This window comes from Psammomys obesus, unplaced genomic scaffold (assembly GCF_907164565.1).
Source record: "Psammomys obesus unplaced genomic scaffold, mPsaObe1.curated_primary_1811, whole genome shotgun sequence".
Taxonomy (NCBI): domain Eukaryota; kingdom Metazoa; phylum Chordata; class Mammalia; order Rodentia; family Muridae; genus Psammomys; species Psammomys obesus.
The window spans coordinates 120,707-144,503 of NW_026596002.1; the positions used below are offsets into that span (position 1 = coordinate 120,707).

At 38.2% G+C, this 23,797-nt stretch overlaps 1 long non-coding RNA gene across 1 annotated transcript; it reads left to right on the plus strand.

The window, feature by feature from the left end:
- Positions 1–1,448: 1,448 nt before the first annotated feature.
- LOC129686656 (uncharacterized) lies at positions 1,449–22,451 on the plus strand. The gene is made up of 5 exons (XR_008721682.1): positions 1,449–1,524; positions 5,691–5,842; positions 18,415–18,475; positions 21,517–21,585; positions 22,162–22,451. It is a non-coding gene; the product is annotated as an uncharacterized LOC129686656 (long non-coding RNA).
- The last annotated feature ends 1,346 nt before the right edge of the window (positions 22,452–23,797 follow it).

Genomic DNA, 23,797 nt, shown 5'->3' on the forward strand with positions numbered 1-23,797 from the left:
ACTGATTATGCTCATTGGCTCCACAAACAGTCCCTGTGGAATCAATAAACCCAAGCAAAACTAAAAATGCTCTTTGTTCCCCATATATAACCCCCATGCACCTTATGCCTGTAAGCACTAGGCAAGGAGGGGCCTGCAGAGCACTGGACAGGGGAGCATATGGCAGACAGGAAGTGAGACAGAACTCAAGAGGACAGTGATGCCACCAGGGGAGGTTTGAGGAGAAAAGTGATATTTTCCATAGATGACAGTAGGAGATGGAGAGAAAGGAAGCAATTAGATAAAATGAAGAGTTGAAATTCAGTTTGGTACAAGTAATTAAAGGACATTAGAGATCAAGGTTGTGTCATGCATGTCAATGTAAACATAGGTTAGTGATGAACACTAGTTCGTTTGTAGATAATCAAAATTTTATGTGTATGTGTTATTTACACATAAATATGTGTATGTGTACCACATCTGTATGTATACACATAGAGCATGCCAGGTTCATGGAAAGGTTGAAAAAGAGCGTAAGATTCCCCTGGAAGCACAGGTAAGAATAGTTGTGAGCCACCATGTGAGTGCTGGGAATGGAGCCCTGAACTTCTGCAAGAGCAGCAAGTGCCTTTAAGGGCTAAGTCGTCTCTTGACCTCAACCCCTGCTTTGAGCATTTCTTTTTCATAGTCCTCACAGTCCATATATCTTGTCGGGCTCCATGAATGGAGACGTCCTCTAAATGAGGCCACCAAGAGAGCAGGAAGCCTTCTGCGATGGTTCTGAACCACGGGGTGATCTTCTCTTCTCCACGGGCCCCCCTGTCCAGTAGGTCCTGCAGGTCCTCCTGGCTCATGTAGCAGTAGCTTTTCACTTCCCTGGGATCTGGATTCAGAGTGAGGTCTTTCCTCAACAACAGAAGATAGCCAACCTCATAGTCTCCCCAGATGTCATCAGAAGGACTCTTGTGGTAAATTTGGATCATAAAAATTATGTCCTTTATGGAAATCTGTGTCAAAGTTGATCGAGTATTAAGTCAGTAATAGAGAAACTGAACATTTAGATAGAAAGCAGTTCATTCCTTTCCACGGAGTGCCACACAAGGACTTAAGCTTTAATTAGATGTTAGGTAGGTCACAGCTCTCAGTCATTCTTAAAAGGATTTCATGACCATCATGCACTGGAAGTTAGCAAAGCCAAGTTGTAGCTTTACTTGTCAAAAAAAAAAAAAACCCTTGCTGTTTGGCTAATAATTTTTATAGTTAATTAAAAGAGAACTGTGTCCTCCAGTTCTCTGTAATGTTTATCTGCAACCTCCTAATGTTTAATTTCTTTCATGTGCCTAAAAAAAATCTGATAAGATTTTCCTAGTACCAACAAAATCTTACGAAATGTATCCCAGCTGAGGTCACTTGATTTTTCTAAACACTTACCATTTGCCAAGAAATAACTAGTAGGGAATATTTATACCTCAGCAACCCATCAATTCCTGGTTTCCTTAACAATTACTCAGAAATGGTTTTACTTCATCTATTGATCTTCAAACTGTGAGTAGAATTCAGAAACTCCCAATGTTCTTTCTTTCTTCTGCATAACATGTATAAAATTATCTCTTCATAGACTGTGCATGGTGGTGCATAACACTGGGTGCAGAAGAAGATATATCTCTGTGTGCTCAAGATGAGCCTGATCTTTATAGTAAATTCCAGGCCAGGAAGGCCTACAAAAGGAGAACTCCTCTCAATACTTTTCTCACTCACTAATGTTGTTTTCCACTTTTTATTGAGATATGTGAAAAGAAAATGAGAGACTTGGGGAAGGGCATGTGTGCAGAGGGGGGAGAAAGGAAGAGATTTGGAGGAGAGGAGGGAGGGGAGCATAGGGGGGATACAAAGTGAATAAAGTGTAATCAGTAAAGAATTTTTTAAAAAAGAAAAAAGAATGGCCAAGATGAAAAACTCAAGTGATAGCACATGCTGGAGAGGTTGTGGAGAAAAGGGAACCCTCCTCCATTGCTGGTGGGAATGTAAACTGGTTCAACCACTCTGGAAGTCAATCTGGCGCTTTCTCAGACAACTAGGAGTAGTGCTACCTCAAGACCCAGCTATACCACTCCTAGGTATATACCCAAAATTTGCTCAAGTACACAACAAGGACATTTGTTCAACCATGTTCGTAGCAGCTTTATTTGTAATAGCCAGAACTTGGAAACAACCCAGATGTCCATCAACGGAGGAATGGATACAGAAATTGTGGTATTTTTACACAATGGAATACTACTCAGCAATCAAAAAGGAGGAAATCATGAAATTTGCAGGCAAGTGGTGGGATCTAGAAAAGATCATTCTGAATGAAGTATCCCAGAAGGAGAAAGACAAACTTGGTATATACTCGCTTATATAGACCTACAAGATATGATAAACATAATGAAATCTACACACCTAAAGAAGATAATCAAGAAAGTGGACACAGGCGAAGGTGATTAATCCTCATTTAGAAAGACAAATGGGATGTTCATTGAACTTATGACAGGAGTCTACCACAAAAGGCATCTGAAAGACTCTACCTAGCAGTGTTTCAAAGTAGACACTAAGACTCATAACCAAACCCTCGGCAGAGTGCAGGGAATCATATGAAAAAAGGGAAGTTAGTATGATATGGAAAGGATAGGAGCTCTACAAGGACCAAATATATCTGGGCACAGGGTCTTTTCTGAGACTGACACTCAACCAAGGACCATCTATGGATATAACCTAGAACTTCTGCTCGGATGTGGCCTGTGGTAGCTCAGTAACCAAGTAGTTTTCCAAAGTAAGGGGAACACGGACTATTTCTAACAGGATCTCAAGGGCAGGCTGTTTGACACCCCCCCCCCAGGGGAGGAGCAGTCTGTTAGGCCACAGAGGAGGACTTTACAGCCAGCCCTGAAGATACCTGATAAAACAGGGTCAGATGAAAGGAGAGGAGGTCTTCCCCTATCAGTGGACTTGGAAAGGGGCAGGGAGGAGACCAGGGAGGGAGTGTGGGGTTGGGGAGGAAATGAGGGAGCAGGATAGAGCTGGGGCACAGAGTTAACAAAATGTAACTAAAAAGAATAAATAAATAAATAAATAAAAAATAAAAATTAAAAAAAAAGAAATTCAAAAGTGAAAAAAAAGTAAAATCATAGTGTGATGGTACCTAGGAATGAAATATTAAAGAGTATTTTGAATTGCTATATTTCATATCCACAAAATTAACATTGAATCTAAAAAAAAAGAAAAATACAATTGTTTCTCTATAAACCACCACTTTCTCTTCAATCACTAAAAACCTCTGATGTCCTTTTATAAAATGAACCTTCTCCATTCTCTTGTTACTCTCCTTGTTTTAGAGAATGAATTTCTCTCTGTGTCTCCCTCTCCTTCTCCCACTCCCTCTTCTCACTCTCCTGCTCTGTCTTTCCTCTCTTTCTCTTTCTCTTTCTTCCCATTCAACCCATTTCTGTCTCCTTCCTTCCTTCTCTTTCTTACAAAATACAGCCCTGCTGGGTAACTGAACACAGTAAATAACAAGTGAAAATTTTCATCATTATGTTTAAAGAAGTATTCTGATAACTCTAGCCAGGAAAGAGAGTGCTTGTCTCCCTCGAGGCATCCACATACCAAATTAAATGTTTATTGACGTCCAATTAAGTCAATAGTATACTTTCAGATTTCAGTAAACTGAGTTTCTTGAGAACAAAACTTTTTATAAATAAGTAACTGCACTTTCTCAGACAATTAGGAATAGTGCTACCTCAAGACCCAGCTATACCACTCCTAGGCATAAATCCAAAAGATGCTCAAGTACACAACAAGGGCATCTGCACAATCATGTTTCTAGCAGCTTTATTTGTAATAGCCAGAATCTGGAAAACACCCAGATGTCCCTAAATTGAGGAATTAATACAAAAATTGTGGTATATTTACACAATGGAATACTACTCTGCAATTAAAAACAAGGAAATCATGAAATTTGCAGGCAAATGGTGGGATCTAGATAAGCTCATCCTGAATGAGGTATCTCAGAAGCAGAAAGACACACATGGTATATACTCACTTATAAGTGGATATTAGACATATAATATAGGACAATTATACTAAAATCCATACACCTAAAGGAGCTAAGCAAGAAGGAGCACGCTTGGGTAAGATGCTCAATCTCATTCAGAAAAGCAAACGGGATAGATATCAGAAGAGGAAGAAAACAAGGAACAAGATAGGAGCTTACCCACAGAGGGACTCTGAAAGACTACCCAGCAGGGTATTAAATCAGATGCTGAGACTCATAGCCAAACTTTGTGCAGAGTATTGGGAATTGTATGAAAGAAGGGGAAGATAGAAAGTCCTGGAGGGGACTGGAGCGCCACAAGGCCATCAGGAAAACCAAAAAATCTGGGCCCAGGGGTCTTTTCTGAGACTGATACTCCAACCAAGGACCATGCATGGCGATAACCTGGAACCTCTTCACAGATGTAGCCCATGGCTGCTCAGTCTCCAAGTGGGTTCCCTAGTTATGGGAATAGGGACTGTCTCTAATGTGAACTCAGTGGCTGGCTCTTTGATGACCTCCTCCTGAAAGGGGAGCAGCCCTGTCAGGCCACAGAGGAAGACAAGGCAGCCAGTCTTGATGAGACATGATAGGCTAGGGTCAGATGGAAGGGTAGGAAGACCTCCCTTAGTAGTGGACTGGGGAAGGGGCATGGGAAGAGAAAAGGGAAAGATGGCAGGATTGGGAAAGGATGACGGAGGGGGCTACAGATGGAAAACAACGTGAGTAAATTGTAATAAATAAATAAAAATAATGAAAGAATGAAAAAAATGGATTTTACAAATGAAAAGTAATAAATAAATAACTGTAGGGAAGAATACTAGTGCTAAGATAATATCAGAATTGTTACCACTGTCTCATCACCTTAACCTTCAAAGAGAGAATTCTCTGACAAATCCAGTAGATTTATTTGGATTTATCAAATTTTGACAAGATCAGGTATTTTTTGAGACTGTTGGCTTTATTTTTTAGTTCATTTATTAGACTGAAGTTGCATTTTGTTAGATTATTTGGTTGAAAATTAAAATTATGACAAGATTCATAGGAGACCTTGTGACTTTAAATGAGTAATCTTTCTGAGGAACACATACTGGTGTTACTAATTTCAAGTAGCCACTCAGTCACTAAGTCACAGAAGCTTAAATCGAAAAGAACGAGTTAGGCAAACTCTACATCAAATACCAAAGACACACCTCAAAGAGTTTCTTAGTTTTGTAAGATTGAAAACATGCAGGTAATAAAAGTACAAAATATTCTAGATTTATGCATGGGCTCTGTGCTCAAATTTTTGTTATGAAATCCTCTTAAGGGGCTAGCTGGGCAACCTTAAATACTGTGGGTGATATCTCTGCAGCACCATTTTCTCATCCATGTGTTTAGAATTATGAAAATCGTTCTAACATGGCATTACAAAAAAATAATATAGATAGACTTTCTGTTTCTTCATTTTTATCAAGGTGACTTTTAAAACATAGCATCAAAAATATTATGAAATTTAGATAACATAACCTATATTTCATAGTAAATATTTATGCATAAAGCATACTTAAATTGTGTTTGGCACATATTGATCTCTCAGTTATTATTATTCAGTAATGTATAATACTTGACACACAAAGTAATTCTATGCTTTTACTTGCAGGTGAAGAATTAGGAGCAGTACAAATGAATATTTTCTTAACTTTAAAGGATATAATTTTGTGAAAAATTATGTGAACATTGAAGAGTTGGAAAACATGGAACATTTCAAGATTAGAGATGATAATGTCTTCATTGTCACATATCCAAAATCTGGTAAGGGCCATGAGTGGTCATGTATCATTATTGTCTCCTTGGTTTTAGTATTTGCCTACCAAACTGGCTCCTGCCCACTCACCAAGAGCAGCAAATGTTCTGGGTTTTGTTCTGGGTTTGTTATTGTTGTTTTTCCATATGAAGTTGAGAAGTGTTCTTTCAAGGTCTGTAAAGAATTGTGTTGGTATCTTGAAGGGAATTGCATTGAATTCACAAGGAATATTGAATGGAAGGAATTATTGAATGCATTTCCCTGTTGACTCATTATTATCTCAACATCCTTAGTCAACAGGGAAATGCATATCAAAATGACTCTGAGATTCCACCACACACCCATCAGAATGGCTAAGATCAAAATCACAAGAGACAACACATGCTGGAGAGGATGTAGAGAATGGGGAATCCTCCTTCATTGTTGGTGGGAATGTAAACTTGTACAACCACTTTGGAAATCAATCTGGCATTTCCTCAGAAAACTGGGAATAGTGCTACCTAAAACCCAGCTATATCACTCCTGGGCATATATACAAGAGATACTCAACCATACAATGAGAACATTAGCTCAACTATATTCATAACAGCTTTATTCATAATGACTCAGCAAAAGAAATTGTAAAAACTAAAATAAAATACAAACACAAAAAACAAAACCAAAAAAAAAAAAGAAACCAAAAGTTGGTTCTTTGAGAAAATCAACAAGATTGACAAACCCTTAGACAAACTAACTAAAAGGCAGAGAAACACCATCCAAATCAACAAAATCAGAAATGAAATGGGGAACATAATTACAGACACTGAGGAAATCCAAACAATCATTAGGACTAACTTCAAAAGTCTATATGCCACAAAATATGAAAAACTAAATGAAATGAACAATTTTCTTGATCGATTCGACTTACCAAAGCTGAATCAGGACCAGGTAAATCAATTAAATAGTCCTATATCCTCCAAGGAAATAGAAGCAGTTATCAAAAGTCTCCCATCCAAAAAAAGCCCAGGACCAGATGGTTTCAGTGCAGAATTCTACTAGACCTTCAAAGAAGAGCTAACTCCAATTCTCTTCAAACTATTCCACAAAATAGAAACAGAAGGAACATTACCAAATTCATTCTATGAAGCCACAGTCACCTTGGTACCTAAACCTCACAAAGACTCAACAAAGAAAGAGAATTTCAGGCAAATCTCCCTTTTGAACATTGATGCAAAAATACTTAACAAAATACTTGCAAACCGAATCCAAGAACACATCAGAGATATTATCCAGCTAAACACAGAATTCTCTGTAGAGGAATATCGAATGGCAGAGAAGCACTTAAAGAAATGCTCAACCTCATTAGCCATTAGGGAAATGCAAATCAAAACGACCCTGAGATTTCACCTTACACCCATCAGAATGGCCAAGATGAAAAACTCAAGGGACAACACATGCTGGAGAGGTTGTGAAGAAAGGGGAACCTTTCTGGTGGGAATGTAAACTTGTACAACCACTCTGGAAATCAATCTGGCCCTTTTTCAGACAACTAGGAATAGCGCTTCCTCAACATCCAGCCATACCTCCTAGGCATATACCCAAAAGAGGCTCAAGTACACAAAAAGACATTTGCTCAACCATGTTTGTAGCAGCTTTATTTGTAATAGCCAGGAGCTGGAAACAACCCAGATGCCCGTCAACTGAAGAATGGATGCAGAAACTGTGGTACATCTATACAATGGAGTATTACTCAGCAATGAAAAATAAGGAAATCATGAAATTTGCAGGTAAATGGTGGGACCTGGAAAGGATCATCCTGAGTGAGTTGTCTTAGAAGCAAAAAGACAGGCATGGTATATACTCACTCATATAAACATACGTAATAAAATAAAACCACTAAAATCTGTACATCAAACAAACTAAGCAAAAGAGAGGACCCTAACTAAAATGTTCAATCCCCATCCTGAAAGGCAAAGAGGATGGACATCAGAAGAAAAAGAAAATAGGAAACAACCTCAGAACCTGCTACAGAGGGCCTCTGAAAGCCAGAAGAAAACAGGAAACAACCTTGGAACCTGCCACAGAGGGCCTCTGAAAGCCTCTGTAGTATAGAATGTCAAAGCAGACGCTGAGCCTGATGGACAACTGATGGGCAGAGTGAATGGAATTTCATGTAAGAAGTAGAAAATATTATGCACTGGTGGGGATGGGAATTCCAGAAGAAGAGCAACAGAACAAGATAATTTGAACACAGGGAACTTCCCAGAGACTCATACTCCAACCAAGGACTATTTGTGGAGATAACCTAGAACCCCTGCACAGATGTAGCCCATGGCAGTTCAGTGTCCAAGTGGGTTACATAGTAATGGGAAGAGGGACTGCCTCTGACATAATCTGATTGGCCTGCTCTTTGTTCACCTCCCCCAATGGGGGAAGCAGCCTTTCCAGGCCACAGTAGAGGACAATGCAGCCACTTTTGATGAGAACTGATAGACTAAGATCAGAAATGAGAGGAGAACCTCCTCTATCACTGGACTTGGGAAGTGTCATGCATGCAGAAAGGGGAGGGAGGGTGGGAACAGCAGGGGAGGAGGGAGGGGCTTATGGGGGATACAAAATGAATAAAGTGTAATTAATAAAAAATTAAAAAAAGAAAGTTTCCCATCCAAAAAAAGCCCAGGACCTGATGTTTTCAGTGCAGATTTCTACCAGAACTTCAAAGAAGAGCTAACTCCAGTTCTCTTCTAACTATTCCACAAAATAGAAACAAAAGAAATACTACTAAACTTATTCTATGAAGCCAGTCACTTTGATACCTAAACCTCAGAAAGATCCAACAAACATAGAAAATTTCAGACCAATCTCCCTCATGAACATTGATGCAAAAATACTCAACAAAATACTTACAAACCGAATACAAGCACACATCAAAGATATCATCCACTATGACCAAGTAGGCTTCATCCCACGTATGCAGGGGTAGTTCAATATATGGAAATCAATCAATGTGAATCACAATATTAACAAACTGAAAGAAAAAAAAACCACATGATAATCTCCTTAGATGCTGAAAAAGCATTTGACAACATCCAACATCCATACTTGTTTAAATTATTGGAGAGATCAGAGATACAAGGCACATTTCTAAACACAGTAAAGGCAATATACAGCAAGCCTATAGCCAACACCATTCTCAAGGGAGAGAAACTTAAAGCAATCCCACTGAAATCAGGGAAAAGACAAAGCTGCCCACTCTCTCCATATCTCTTCAACATAGTTCTGTAAGTTCTTGCTAGAGAAATAAGAGAGTTGAAGGAGATCAAGGAGAAACAAATGGGAAAGGAAGAAGTCAAAGTATCACTCTTTGCAGATGATATGATAGTATACAAGAATGACCCCAAAAATTCTACCAGAGAACTCCTACAGCTGATCAACAACTTTAGCAAAGTGGCCAGATACAAAATTAACTCAAAAATCAGTAGCCCTCCTATATACAAAAGACAAAAAGGCTGAGAATGAAATTAGGGAAACATCCTTCACAATAGCCACAAAAGACATAAAGTATCTTGGTGTAACCCTAACCAAGCAAGTCAAAGACTTGTCTGAAAAAAAAAATTGAGTCTCTGAAGAAAGAATTAGAAGAAGATATCAGAAGATGGAAAGATCTCCAATGCTCAAGGATTAACATAGTAAAAATGGCCATCTTACTAAAAGCAATCTACAGATTCAATGCAATTCCAATCAAATTACCAACACAATTCTTTACAAACCTGGAAAGAAAAATTCTCAACTTTGTATGGAATAACAAGAAAACCAGAGTTGTTAAAACAATCCTCTACAATAAAAGATCTTCTGGAGGTATCTCCATCCCTGATCTTAAGTTGTATTATAGAGCAACAGTAATAAAAACTGCATGGTACTGGCAAAGAAATAGAATGGTGGATCAACGGATCTGAACAGTAGACCAAGTAATAACCCCACAAACTTATGGATACCTGAACTTTGATAAAGATGCCAAAACCATACAATGGAAAAAAGATAGCATCTTCAACAAATGGTGCTGGTCCAACTGGATGTCTACATGTAGAAAAATGCAAATAAATCCATACTTATCACCCTGCACAAAACTAAAGTTCAAGTGGATCAAAGACCGCAACATAAAACCAGATACACTAAATCTATTAGAAGAAAAAGTGGGGAACAGCGTAGAAATCCTTGGCACAGGAGACAACTTCCTCAATAGAACACTGACCACACAGGCTCTAAGAGCAACAATCAATAAATGGGACCTCATGAAACTGAGAAAAGCTTCTGTAAGGCAAAGGACACCTTCATCAAAATAAAAACGACTGCCTACAGATTGCGAAAGAATCTTAACCAACCATTTATCTGACAGAAGGTTAATATCCAGTATATATAAAGAACTAAAGCAGGTGAAAAGCAGCAAACCAAGTAATCTAATTAAAAAATGGGTAACAGAGCTAAACACAGAATTCTCTGTAGAGGAATATCAAATGGCAGAGAAACAATTAAAGAAATGCTCAACGTCATTAGCCATTTGGGATATGCAAATCAAAGTGACCCTGAGATTTCACCTTACACCCATCAGAATGGCCAAGATGAAAAACTCAAGTGACAACACATGTTGGAGAGGCTGTGGAGAAAGGGGAACCCTCCTCCACTCCTGGTGGGAATGTAAACTTTTACAACCACTATGGAACTCAATCTGGTGCTTTCTCAGACAACTAGGAATAGTGCTTCCTCAAGATCCAGCCATACCACTCCTAGGCATATATCCAACATAGGCTCAAGTACACAATATAGACATTAGCCCAACCATGTTTGTAGCAGCTTTATTTGTAATAGCCAGAAGCTAGAATTAGTTCATTTACCCTCAACTAAAGAATGGATGCAGAAATTGTGGTACATCTACACAATGGAATATTACTCAGCAATGAAAAATAAGGAAATCATGAAATTTGCAGGTAAATGGTGGGACCTGAAAAGAATCGTCCTGAGTGAGCTGTCCCAGAAGCAGAAGGGTGTACATGGTATATACTCACTCATATAGACATGTAATATAGGATGAACCTACTAAAACCTTAACATCTAAAGAAACTAATCAAGAGAGAGGACCCTGAATAAATGCTCTATCCCCATCATGAAAGGCAAAGAGGAAGGACATCAGAAGAAGAAGAAAACAGGAAACAACCTAGGAACCTGCCACAGAGGGCCTGTGAAGGGCTCTGCCCTGCAGAATATCAAAGCAGATGCTGAGACTTATGGCCAATGTTGGACAGAGTGCCTGGAATTTTATGTAAGAAGTAATAGTAAGATCTGGAGAGGTCAGGAACTCCACATGGAGATCAACAGAACCATAAAATTTGAACACAGCGGTCTTCCCAGAGACTCATATTCCAACCAAGTATCATGCATTGAGATAACCTAGACCCCCTGCAGAGATGTAGCCCATGGCAGTTTAGTGTCCAAGTGAGTTCCATAGTAATGGGAAGAGTGACTGCCTCTGACAATCTGATTGGCCTGCTCTTTGATCACCTCTCCCTGAGGGGGGAGCAGCCTTACCAGGCCACAGAAAATGCCAATATAGCCACTCCTGATGAGATCTGATAAACTAAGTTTAGAAGGAAGGAGAGGAGGACCTCCCCTATCAGTGGACTTGGGGACGGGGGCGTGCGTGAAGAAGGGGGAGGGAGGGAGAAATCAGGAGGGGAGGAGGTAAGGGCTTATGGGGGATATAAAGTGAATAAAATGTAATTAAGAAAATAAAAATTAAAAAATAAAATAAAGTCTTCATATAGAAAAGGGGAGAATAGAGGGAAGCAAGGGAGGGAATGTGAGGAGGAACACCTAAAAACTAAGGTTCATTTGAGAGTTCAAACTGCATGGTAATACAGTAGAAGATAGATAAATAGATTATAGATAGATAGATAGATAGATAGATAGATAGATAGATAGATAGATAGACAAATGACAATTATATGATGGAGAGTTAGAGCAATACACATATAGATCCATATATATTTACCTATAGATATGATATATATGACAGTTTAAATGAAATTATCAGTTAAGGGGAGATAAAAAGACATGTCTTGTCACCCAATGAAGCTTTCAGCACTGTGAATTAGTTATATCCAAACAAAGTGGCCAAAGGTCCCCACTGGGACCCGAATCAATCCTGGCTATTGCCAAGGCTATTGATTGCTCTCCTAATATGCTGGCAGGGTTTACTGCTGAGGACAACAGCCACATCATTCATGAAGCATGGATAGGTCATGCTGATGCCTATCTGACCTCACTGACTAGTGCTTGTGGCTCTGTACACCATCACAGTAGAAAGGTAATCATCAAATGAGCTACATATGTTCTGATCTACAATGATAACTGGCCTGAAAGATTTGTAAGTACAACTCTGGAACAAAGTTTGTGTAAGTTACCAAACAACATCTGATTGTATTTAAAGCACATAAGATTGAATCTATCCTGGACACTGCTAGGTGGCCAAGAACCTGGGAAGAAATAGCCCAGGGACTAAGGGTAAAATAAATACTACTATACTTCTAGAGCACTTGTTCTCAACTGTGAATCAGGACCTCTTTGATAGGCACTTATCAGTTATTCTGCTTACTGACATTTTTATTACAATTCATAATGGTAGCTAAATTATAGTTATGAAGTGGCAACAAAATAAAGCATACCACAGCATAAGAAACTGTATTAGAGGGTCACAGCATTCAGAAGGTTGAAAATCAGTGTTACTAAACACAGCAATAAAATGACTGCAATGTCATTTTGTTATATTCATAGATCAGCGTTGTGCTGGACTATCATCTATCTACTACAAGTAGGAAGGAACAAATACAGTTTTCCACACCCAAACAATGTGCAGACTGAGAGACTTGGAACCTTCAGTGTTAACGGGGATTTCTCTATCAAATCCCTCCTTTCATGCATCAAGAAACCCTGAGAAAGAGGAGGAGCAACAGTCTAAGGGTTAGAGCAGATTGAGGACACCAAGAAAACAGGGCCTCTGTGAATGAAAGGACTGACACACATATGAACCCACAGAAACTGCAGCATGTACAGGATCTGCAAGAGTTTGCACTGAAGCCCAAAACTGTAATTCAGATGCCATCTCTAATTGACAACCACGTACAAATGAAAAATTAGATTTTCATAATGGAGTATAACTGGGGATACCAGTGCTATTAAGAGTAGGTATTATACACTTTACAAACTGGCTGGATATAAGATTACTTTAAAAAAAATCAGTACTCTTCCTGTATGCAAATGACAAAAAGGCTGAGAAAGAAATTAAGGAAACTACACCCTTCACAGTAGCCACAAATAATGTAAAGTATTTTGGTATAACTCTAACCAAGCAGGTGAAAGACCTGTATGACAAGAACTTCAAATCTAAAGAAAGAAATTGAATAAGATATCATAAGATGGAAAGATGTCCCATACTCGTGGATCAGTAGGTTTAACATAGTAAAAATGGCCTTCTTACTAAAAGCAATCTACAGATTCAATGCAATCTTATCAAACTACCAGCACAGGTTTTTACAGACTTTCAAAGAATAATTCTAAACTTCGCACAAAGAAAAACTGAGAATAATTAAGATAATCCTTTACAATAAAAGAAATTCTGAAGGCATCTCCATACCTTACTTCAAGCTATACTACAGAGCAATAGTAATAAAAACTGTCATAGAAATAGGCTGGTTGATCACTTGAATAGAAGCAAAGACCCATAAATAGACCCACACACAGAGAGACACTTGATTTTTTTAGTTTAATGTTAATTTTATTTTATTTTATTTTAACTTTTTTATTTTTTATTAATTACACTTTATTCATTTTGTATCCCCCCATAAGCTCCTCTCTCCTCCCCTCCCGATCCCACCCTCCCTCCCCTTTCTGCATGCATGCCCCTCCCCAAGTCCGCTGATAGGGGAGGTTCTCCTCTCCTTTCTGATCTTAGTCTATCAGTTCTCATCAAAAGTGGCTGCATTGTCCTTTTTTGTGGCCAGGTAAGGCTGCTCCAAAGGAGCCAAAATCTTTCAATGGAAAAAAGCAGCATCTTCAGCAAATGGTGCTGATCTAATTTGATGTCTACATTTAGAAAAATGCAAATAGGGGTTGCAGATATGGCTCAGCCATTAAAGGCTAGGCTCACAACCCAAAATATAAGAAAAATGCAAATAGATCCATATTTATCTCAATGCACAAAACTCAAATACCAGTGGATCAAAGACCTCAATATAACACCAGATCCACTATGTCTATTAGACGAGAAAGTGGGGAAGGGCCTCAAACTCCTTGACACAAGAGAAAATTACTGAAACAAACACCAGTAACTCAGGCTCAAAATCAACACTTAATAAATTGGACCTCTTGTAACTGAGACCTCTGCCCCTGCCCCTGCCCTTGCCCCTGCCCCTGCCCCTGTCCCTGCCTCTGCTGATTAAAGGCCTGCACCACCATACCCAGCTCATAAGTTCTCAAAATGGCAGAGAAACAGTAATAGGAGGGTTTTTTTAAATTTAAATTTGTTTTGTTTTAACAATTTATTCATTGTGTTTACTGACTGAAGCCCCCTCCATCAACTCCTCCCAATCCCACACTTCCTTTCTCTTCCCCCCTATTGCCTTCCCCTAGTCCACTGATTGGGAGAATTTTCTGCCTTTGTCATTTGCCTATAGCTTTAATTATCAGGACTGCCTGGATCTTCTTCCTCTGTGGCCTGGCAAGACAGCATCATCAGGGGCATGTGATCAAAGAGCAGGCAACTGGGTTTATGACATAGGTAGTCCTTGCTCCCATTACTCTGTGATCCACATGTAGACTGAGGTGATAATCGACCACATCTAATGAGGGGTAACAGGTTGTCTCCATACATGATCCTCCGTTGGTGCATCAGTCTTTTCAGGACCCCGTGGCTCAGATTTTTTAGCTTTGTTTGTCTCCTTGTGGGGCTTCTGTCCACTTCATGTCCTACTATCTCCCCACACCACTTCTTTCACAGTACTTGCTGTGCTCTGCCCCAAGTATGGCTGTTAGTCCCAGCATCTACTTCTATCCCCTGTTGTGTGGAGAGTTTCATGGGCCCCTCTATAGTAGCCTCCCATTCTGTTTCCTCTCTTCCACCACTTCTGGTGTCTATCCTGTTTGCCATTTTTAATAAGATTTAAGCATCCTCTCCAGGGTCCTCCTCGTTGTTTACCTTCTTTAGGTTTGTAGATTTTAGTATGGCTATCCTATAATATGTGGCTAATATCTGCTAATAAGTGAGCATATACCATGCGTGTCTTACAGTTTCTGGGTTACCTCACTCAGGATGATCTTTTCTAGTTTCATCCATTTGCCAGCAAATTTCATGATTTTCTCGTTTTTAATAGCTGAATAGTGGGGTTTTTTTTGTGTAAACTACCACCATTTCTGTGTCCATTCTTCAGTTGAGGGATATCTAGGTTGTTTCCACATTTTGGCTATTGCAAACAAAGCTGCTATGAACATAGTTGTACAAATATCCTTGTTGAATGGTGACACATCTTTTGGGTATATCCCCAGGACTGGAATAGCTGCATCTTGAGATAGTGTTAGTCCCATTTTTTTTTTTGAGAAAGCTCCAGATTAATTATCAATCTCAACAACAACAGCAATAGTAAAAAGCCTACAGACACAAGGAAACTGAACAACTCTCTACTCAATGACACCTAGGTCAGGGAAGAAATAAAGAAAGAACTTAAAGGCTTCTTAGAATTCATTGAAAACAAAGTCACAACTTACCCAGACTTATGGTCCACAATAAAAGCATTGCTAAGAGGAAAGTTCATAATACTGGGAAGGTTCTTAAAAACATAGATTATTTGAGAAAAAAACCCTCATTTTTAAATGATATTACCTACTGTTGTTTTCATTGACATGAGCAATTTGGTATGGCATTATTAGCAAGTGAAAGTAACAGAATAAGTTTCTATGCTGAGTAGTTTTGAGAAGCATCATGAAAATTTTTCTACTACCCTGATCTAGTATATGAATGAGAACCTTCCATCCAAGACAAAAAAGCACATACAATTATAGACATTAAAACTCATATACATAAGCTAATCAAGAATTTTAAGATTACATCATTTCTTTAATTTGCCCTGAGCTTGCTTCTTCTTTTCTCTGAATTAAATCTATTTCCACAGTTACTATTTCTGCCTCTAAAATCTGTTGTTGTTTTTTTCTTTAGCTTCTTAGTGTTGTGGTAGGGTTGCAGTGCTCAAAATGTTATTTAAAACTACTTAGGCCACATAGCTGGACTCTTCTTTTATGAGCTCAATACTTAAGATAATGAATTTATTCTAATCTACATTCCAGCATGTGGCTGTTACCTGAGTTCAGGTAACAGCATCTGTCTTCACATATTGCTGAATGAACCTTCTGCTTCTGTCTCCATTCTAGAATCTTCTTTGCCTACTGGATGTCCCACCTCCTATTTCCTGTCTAAGCTATAGTCATCATATTTATAATTGACAGGTGCTACGTCCATACAATATATACTATATTTCTTCTATGTCATAGGCTTTTTCTTTACTCTTTCTTAATTTCTTTCATTCATCCTTCCTTCTTTTTTCCCTCTCTTTCTTTATCTTTCCTTCCTATAATTGAGTCAAAGGATTTCTTCACTTGATGACACTCCCATAGAATCTTTAATACCTACATATGTCCCTCTTCAAATCTCTACGATATTCATTTCTCTCGCAACTCTTTGCTTCTCTAAGCATCCAGTCAAATGAATTTTGGGCTCCCTGCCCTTTATCCATGGTATGCATGAAAAACAGTTATGTCTGTGCTCAACAAACCATAGATATTTTTAAAAAAACTACCTGGAGTTAAGAATAGATATTATTATGGTTGGTTATAACATCAACTTGCCATGAATCAAAATACTTTAGTAGAGAGCCTTTCCTGAATAAGTATCCTGCCTTGGTTAATGTGAATTTAATCAATCATGAATTGTTTCAACTTCCTGTAGTAATTCAAATAAAATATGGTGTGACAGAAGATAGTTCTTCTATTTGTACATTTGATCTTCTTCTTTCCCACTCAGGTAATTTGCCCCATTTCTGCTGTTGATTCTTTCCCTGATAGCACAACCAAGGTTTCCAGGATGTCATTGTAGACTAGGCACCAACAAATCTCCAGGGACACTCCAGGCTTCTGCTACCTGATTGGGAATGCTCAGCCACCCAGCCTTGTGGATGGGACAACTAAATGTCACCACATACACATGTGCCTGATGACACAGCCATAGTTGGACTACATTGGCTGTACAGGTACCCATCACAAGCACCTTGCAACCACTGGGTTCTTGGATTCTCTTAGGTGTGATTTTGTTGTTCCTGTAGTAATACTGAGTTAATAAATTCATATGCTCATTTAATTTACTGGGAGAGGCTTTGAGACATTTAAATGAGCTCTAGATATTTTCCCAGTCACTAGCTTAAAATTTAGTTAACAGTATATATTAATTGATATTGCATTATATGTACAAGCAAAAAAATCTTAAGTACATTATTCAACAATTTTAGTAAGAATAGGAAGAAAAATCCATTGTATGGTAATATAATATTATCAAACAATAAAACTCAACAAAATTCAGACCTTATTAAGTAGATGAGAATATATTCTTCCCTCTTTTCTATCTCTTAACTTAATTGTCAATTCTGATTCCCTTCAAAACTTATCTAGAGTTTTTCTTTTTTTAAAATTGTTTATTTAACTTTTATTAATTATACTTTATTCATTTTGTATCCCCCCATAAGCTCCTCCCTCCGCCCCTCCCGGTCCCACCCTCCCCCCTTTCTGTATGCATGCCCCTCCCTAAGTCCACTGATAGGGGAGGTCCTCCTCTCCTTCTTTCTGATCTTAGTCTATCAGTTCTCATCAGAAGTGGCTGCATTGTCAGGGTTCTAGGTTATCTCCATGGATAGTCCTTGGTTCGAGTATGAGTCTCTGGGCAGTTCCCTTTGTTCAAATTTTCTTGTTCTGTTGCTCTCCTTGTGGAGTTCCTGTCCTCTCCAGCAAGTTAAAGATTCTAATATTCCTCAAACATGTTAGACTCAGAATAAGTTGACCTTTTATTGTACGAATAAGAAATATGAAGATTCTTAATGTTTCTGGACCCGAAATTTAATTGTAGACTATGAAGAAAAATGTGCACTACACATTACTCTTTGTAGACATTTTTCTATACCACAAAGAACCATAATTTATATCAGTAGTGTATATTACTAATACTAAGTAGGATTCAAACAATTTAATTTGAAAATTGAAATCATTTATTAATCTCATTGTTATTAATCAAGGCATATTTTACTCCTTTTTCCTTAATTTATTGATTTATTTTATTGACGAAAACACAGAAACATCAATATTGATTTTACAACATGCCTTTTACTTAATAGATTTTTATGTTTATGCAAGCACTGGATAGAATTTTATTCATTTATATCCCAGATAAACTTCAAGGGAAATTTTTTCATGTCCCTCTTAAATATCATGTCAAATCTTTCATTCTGATCCACAGTCAGATGGTTTTTCCAGTCTCCAGTGGCACCTAATAGGATAAGCACAGGAACAGCACAAAGGTAAGTAAATGGAACTGTCAAAGCAAAACTCAGACTAATCTACTTCAGTATCTTCTCCAACCCATGCAAAATAACTGATTTTTTTTTTTGGCAGAGGTTGTTAACTCTTCTTTGTAGAAGAATTATCAGTGAAAGAAATGTATTCAATAACACAATAAATTCACTAACAGGTCACTGGCCCATGTATCAGCCAACCAATCATTAAACAAGCTTTACATGAAACCTAACATTAATAAATATAAATACATGAGGATTTTGAAGTGTATTTCATTATATGTAACATATATCATATGGCTGTGGTTATACATGCAATAGTTTGAGGCATCTATTTTATCCTCTTGATCTACATGCCTCTCTTGTGCCAGTGCTACACTGGTGTATCATTCTACCTCGATTACATATTTTGAAATATGGAATGGAAATCCTCCAGCATTTGTTTGTCATGATTGCTTTGAATGTTCTGATAATCCAGTAACTTTAAGATGGCCTTTATTTCTATATTTCTGAGAAGAATGTTGTGGGCATTTTGATTGGAATTGAATTGGATGGATAAATTGCTTTTGGTAAAGTCATCATTTTCTCTATATTAAATCTTCTAATCCATAAACATCAGAAGACTATTTTTAACATCTTTGAACTTGAAAAACTCAAAGAAGTTTAAACTCAGATTTAAGCTTTTAATTGAAGAGATCTTTCACCGACTTGGTTAGGTTCAGCTTCTTTGTTAGGTTTATTCCAAGATATCTTATTGCCTTTGAAGCTTCTGTAAATGAGATTATATCCATAATCTGTTTTCTGGGATGTTTTCTGATGTCACTGATTTTTGAAAGTTGGTTTTGTATCCTTAAACTCTGCTGAAATTTTTTCTACAGGCATTCTGGTAGAAATTTTAAATTCTCTTATGTATATTATGGTATCAAAAAGGACACTATGGCTTCTTTTTTTATCCTGACTATCTACCCTTAATTTCCTTTTTTTGTTTTAATAATTTAGTGCTTCAGGTACTATGTTAAAAGACTGGATATACTTGAGATCTTTTGGCTAAATGTCTAGAAGTGGTATACCTGGATCATGAAGTAGTACTATTCCTTATTGTCTGATAAAATGCAAAATTGATTTCCAAAGTGGTTATACAAGCTTACAATCCCACAGCAATGGAGGAGTGTTCCCCTTTATCCACATCCTATCTAGGATGTGCTGTCACTTGAGCTGATCTTAGCTATTCTGATGGGTGTAAAGTGAAGTCTGAAGTCTCAGGGTTGTTTTGATTTGCATTTCCCTGATAAGTAAAGATATTGAGAATTTCTTTGTTTCTCTGCCAATTGATATTTCTCTATTGAGAATTCTCCGTTTAGCTCTGTACAATTTTTTAATTGGATTGCTTGATTTGTTGCTGTTTAACTTCTTGAGTTCTTCATATATTCTGAATATTAGCTTCTTTCAGATACCGGGTTGGTGAAGAACCTTTTCGAACAAATAGGCTGTTGTTTTGTTCCAATGAGAGTGTCCTTTGCTTTACAGAAACATTTCAGTTTCATGAGGTCCCATTTATTGATTGTTGATCTTGGAGCCTGTGTTGTTGGTGTTCTGTTTAGGAAATTGTCTTCTCTGTCTTTTTCTTCTAACAGGTTTAGGATCTGTTTTTTCTTGAGGTTTTTGATCCACTTGGACTTTAGATATGTGCAGAGTGATGAGTATGGATCTATTTGTATTTTTCTACATGTAGACATCCAGTTAGACCAGCACCATTTGTTGAAGATGTTATCTTGTTTCCACTGACGGTTTTGGCTTTTTTGTCAAAAATCAAGTATCTATAGGTGTATGTGTTTATTTCTGGGTCTTCTACTAGATTCCATTGATCCACCATTCTCTTTCTATGCCAGTACCACGCAGTTTTTATTACTGTTGCTTTATAGCACAGTTTGAGACAACAAGGACATTTGTTCAAACATGTCTGGATCAGCTTAATTTGTAATAGCCAGAAGCTGGAAACAACCCAGATATCCCACAATAGAGGAATAGATACAAAAATTGTGGTACATATACATAATGGTATACTACACAGCAAGTAAAAACAAGGAAATCATAATATTTGCAGGCAAATGTTGGCAACTAGAAAAGATCATCCTGAGTGATCTATCCCAGAAACAGAAAGACATGCATGGTATAAGCAGATATTAGACATATAATGTAAAATAATCATACTAAAATCTGTAAACCTAAAGAAGTTAAGCAAGAAGGAGGACCCTGGGTAAGATGCTCAATCTTCATTCAGCAAAGCAAATGAGATAGACATCAGAAGAAGCTGAAAATAAGGAACAAGACAAGAGCCTACCACATCGGGCCTCTGAAAGACTCTACCCAGCAGGGTTTTAAGGCAGAACTGAGACTCATAGCCAAACTTTGGGCAGAGTACAGGGAATCATATGGAAGAAGGGGAAGACAGACTTGGAAGGGTCTGGAGCAACATAAGGAGAAACACAGAACCAACAAATCTGGGCCTAGGGGGTCTTTTCTGTGACTGATACTCCAACCAGGGACCAATCACAGAGATTACCTGGGCCCTCTGCACAGAAGTAGTCTGTGGCAGCTCAGTCTCCAAATGGACTCCCCAATAAGGGGAGCAGGGACTGTCTCTGACCTGAACTCAGTGGCTGGCACTTTGATCACATTGCCCTAAGAGGGGAGCCACCTGAGCAGGCAACAGAGGAAGACTATGAAAGACAATCCTGAGACCTGATAGACAAGGGTCCTATGGAAGGGGAGGAGGTCCTCCACTATCAGTGGATGGGGAAAGGAAATGGGAGGAGATGATGGAAGGAGGGAGTGCAGGAATGGGAGGGAATGGGGTTGGGGCTACAGCTGGGATACAAAATGAATAAATTATAATAAATAAAAATTATATTTAAAATTAGATATAGTAGGCAGCTCTATCTCATTTGTGTTTTTAATGGGATAACTTTAAGTTTTTCTCAATTTTGGATACTGGTTGTGGTTTTGCCACATGTAGCCTTTATTATGTTGATATATGTTCCCTCCAGGTCTACACTCTCCAGGACTTTCATCATGAATGTATATTTGATTTTGTCTGCATCTATTCAGATGATCATGTGAGTTTTGTCTCTAAGTCCATTCTTATATGCATTAATACATGTATGAGCTAACATATTTTGCATCAACTCTGCATTTCTGGGAAAAAGGTAACTACTTGGGGCTTGTAAGATCATGGATTTTACTTTATTTTTCAGTTTTTGATTTTTGGAAACATTGTTTATGGCTTTCTTGGAACTTGCTTTCTATGGTACCCTGTTGTTGAAAAAAAATTGGTGTCAGGCTAAATAATGTTAATTGTTTGCCCTTTGATTATCATGGCTGCATTATTTAACCGACTATCACAATCAATATGGCATAGACAATATTAGATTTTATAAATTCCTTATTTAACTTGTGTTGGTCAGATATTTCACCTGTGCTATCTCATAACATTCCCATCCACCTCCTAATCCGCATCCAATGCCATCCACCTTACCTATTCCTACCTCGGCTACCCTTTATCCATAATCTTGTAAACACTTGCTTATATTTCTTCATCTTGGTGTTTTCTTCATCCATGCCATCCTCGTCCTTCCTTTTGGCCCATGTAGTCCCTTCTCCAGGCTAATCCATTGTGGTCTTCTCTCTTCCAGTATTCATGCTTGTTTCCTGTGATTCTCCTGAACCTAAAGCCTGGGAACCTTAGCCACCCTTACCCCATCCTGCCCTGTCCAGGTTTCAAGCCTTTTAACCAACCTGTCAGAAATAATGTCTTAGGCAGCTTTGCACAACTAGATAAGACAGTAACCAGATCTTGAGGCTCAGTAATAAACATCAAAATATTAGCATCTGATCAACCCCCAAGTGCAGACTGACCTTCAATTCAGAGATTGGATTCTCTGCCTCTGGAATTCTAGATTAAAGTCATGTGACATCATGCCCAGCAAGGTCTTTATATTTGTTTTTATTTTTATTGGGGGGATAAGAACCTAGTACCGCCAATGTAATGCAAGAGAATAATTCCTACCTGCATTTAAATAGATTCTTATGCCACATATAATTGTAGCTGTTAGCAGTCATCAAAGGAAATTCTCTTCATAACAAATAGAGATTCTTAAAGAAAAGTCTAAATCCTGTACAACAGCTCATCTGGAGGTATCTCCATCCCCAATCTCAAGTTGTACTACAGAGCAATAGTAATAAAAACTACATGGTATTGGCATAAAAACAGAAAGGAGGATCAATGGAACCGCATAGAAGACCCAGAAATACACCCACACACCTATGAATACTCGATTTTTGACAAAGAGGCCAAAACCATTCAATGGAAAAAAGACAGCATCTTCAACAAATGGTGCTGGTCCAACTGGATGTCTACATGCAGAAAAATGAAAATAGATCCATATTTAACACCCTGCACAAAACTAAAGTCTAAGTGGATCAAAGACCTCAACATAAAACCAGATACTCTAAATCTGTTAGAAGAAAAAGTGGGGAACAGCCTAGAACTCATTGGCACAGTAGACAGCTTCATGAACAGAACACCAACAGCACAGGCTCTAAGAGCAACAATCAATAAATGGGACCTCATGAAATTGAAAAGCTTCTGTAAAGCAAAGGACACTCATCAAAACAAAACGCCTGCCTACAGATTGGGAAAGAATCTTCACTAAACCTTTATCTGACAGAGGACTAATATCCAGCATATACAAAGAACTAAAGAAGCTGAAAAGCAGCAAACCAAGTAATCCAATTAAAAAATGGGGAACAGAGCTAAACAGAGAATTCTCGACAGAGGAATATCGAATGGCAGAGAAACACTTAAAGAAATGCTCAACCTCATTAGCCATCAGGGAAATGCAAATCAAAATGACCCTGAGATATCACCTTACACCCATCAGAATGGCCAAGATGAAAAACTCAAGTGACAACACATGCTGGAGAGGTTGTGGAGAAAGGGGAACCCTTCTCCACTGCTGGTGGGAATGTAAACTGGTACAACCACTCTGGAAATCTATCTGGCGCTTTCTAAGACAATTAGGAATAGTGCTTCCTCAAGACCCAGCTATACCACTGCTAGGTATTTACCCAAACTTTGCTCAAGTACACAAAAGGGATACTTGCTCAACCATGTTTATAGCAGCTTTATTTGTAATAGCCAGAACATGCAAACAACCCAGATGTCCATCAACGGAGGAATGGGTACAGAAATTGTGGCATTTTTACGCAATGGAATACTAGCCAGCAATCAAAAAGGAGGAAATCATGAAATTTGCAGGCAAATGGTGG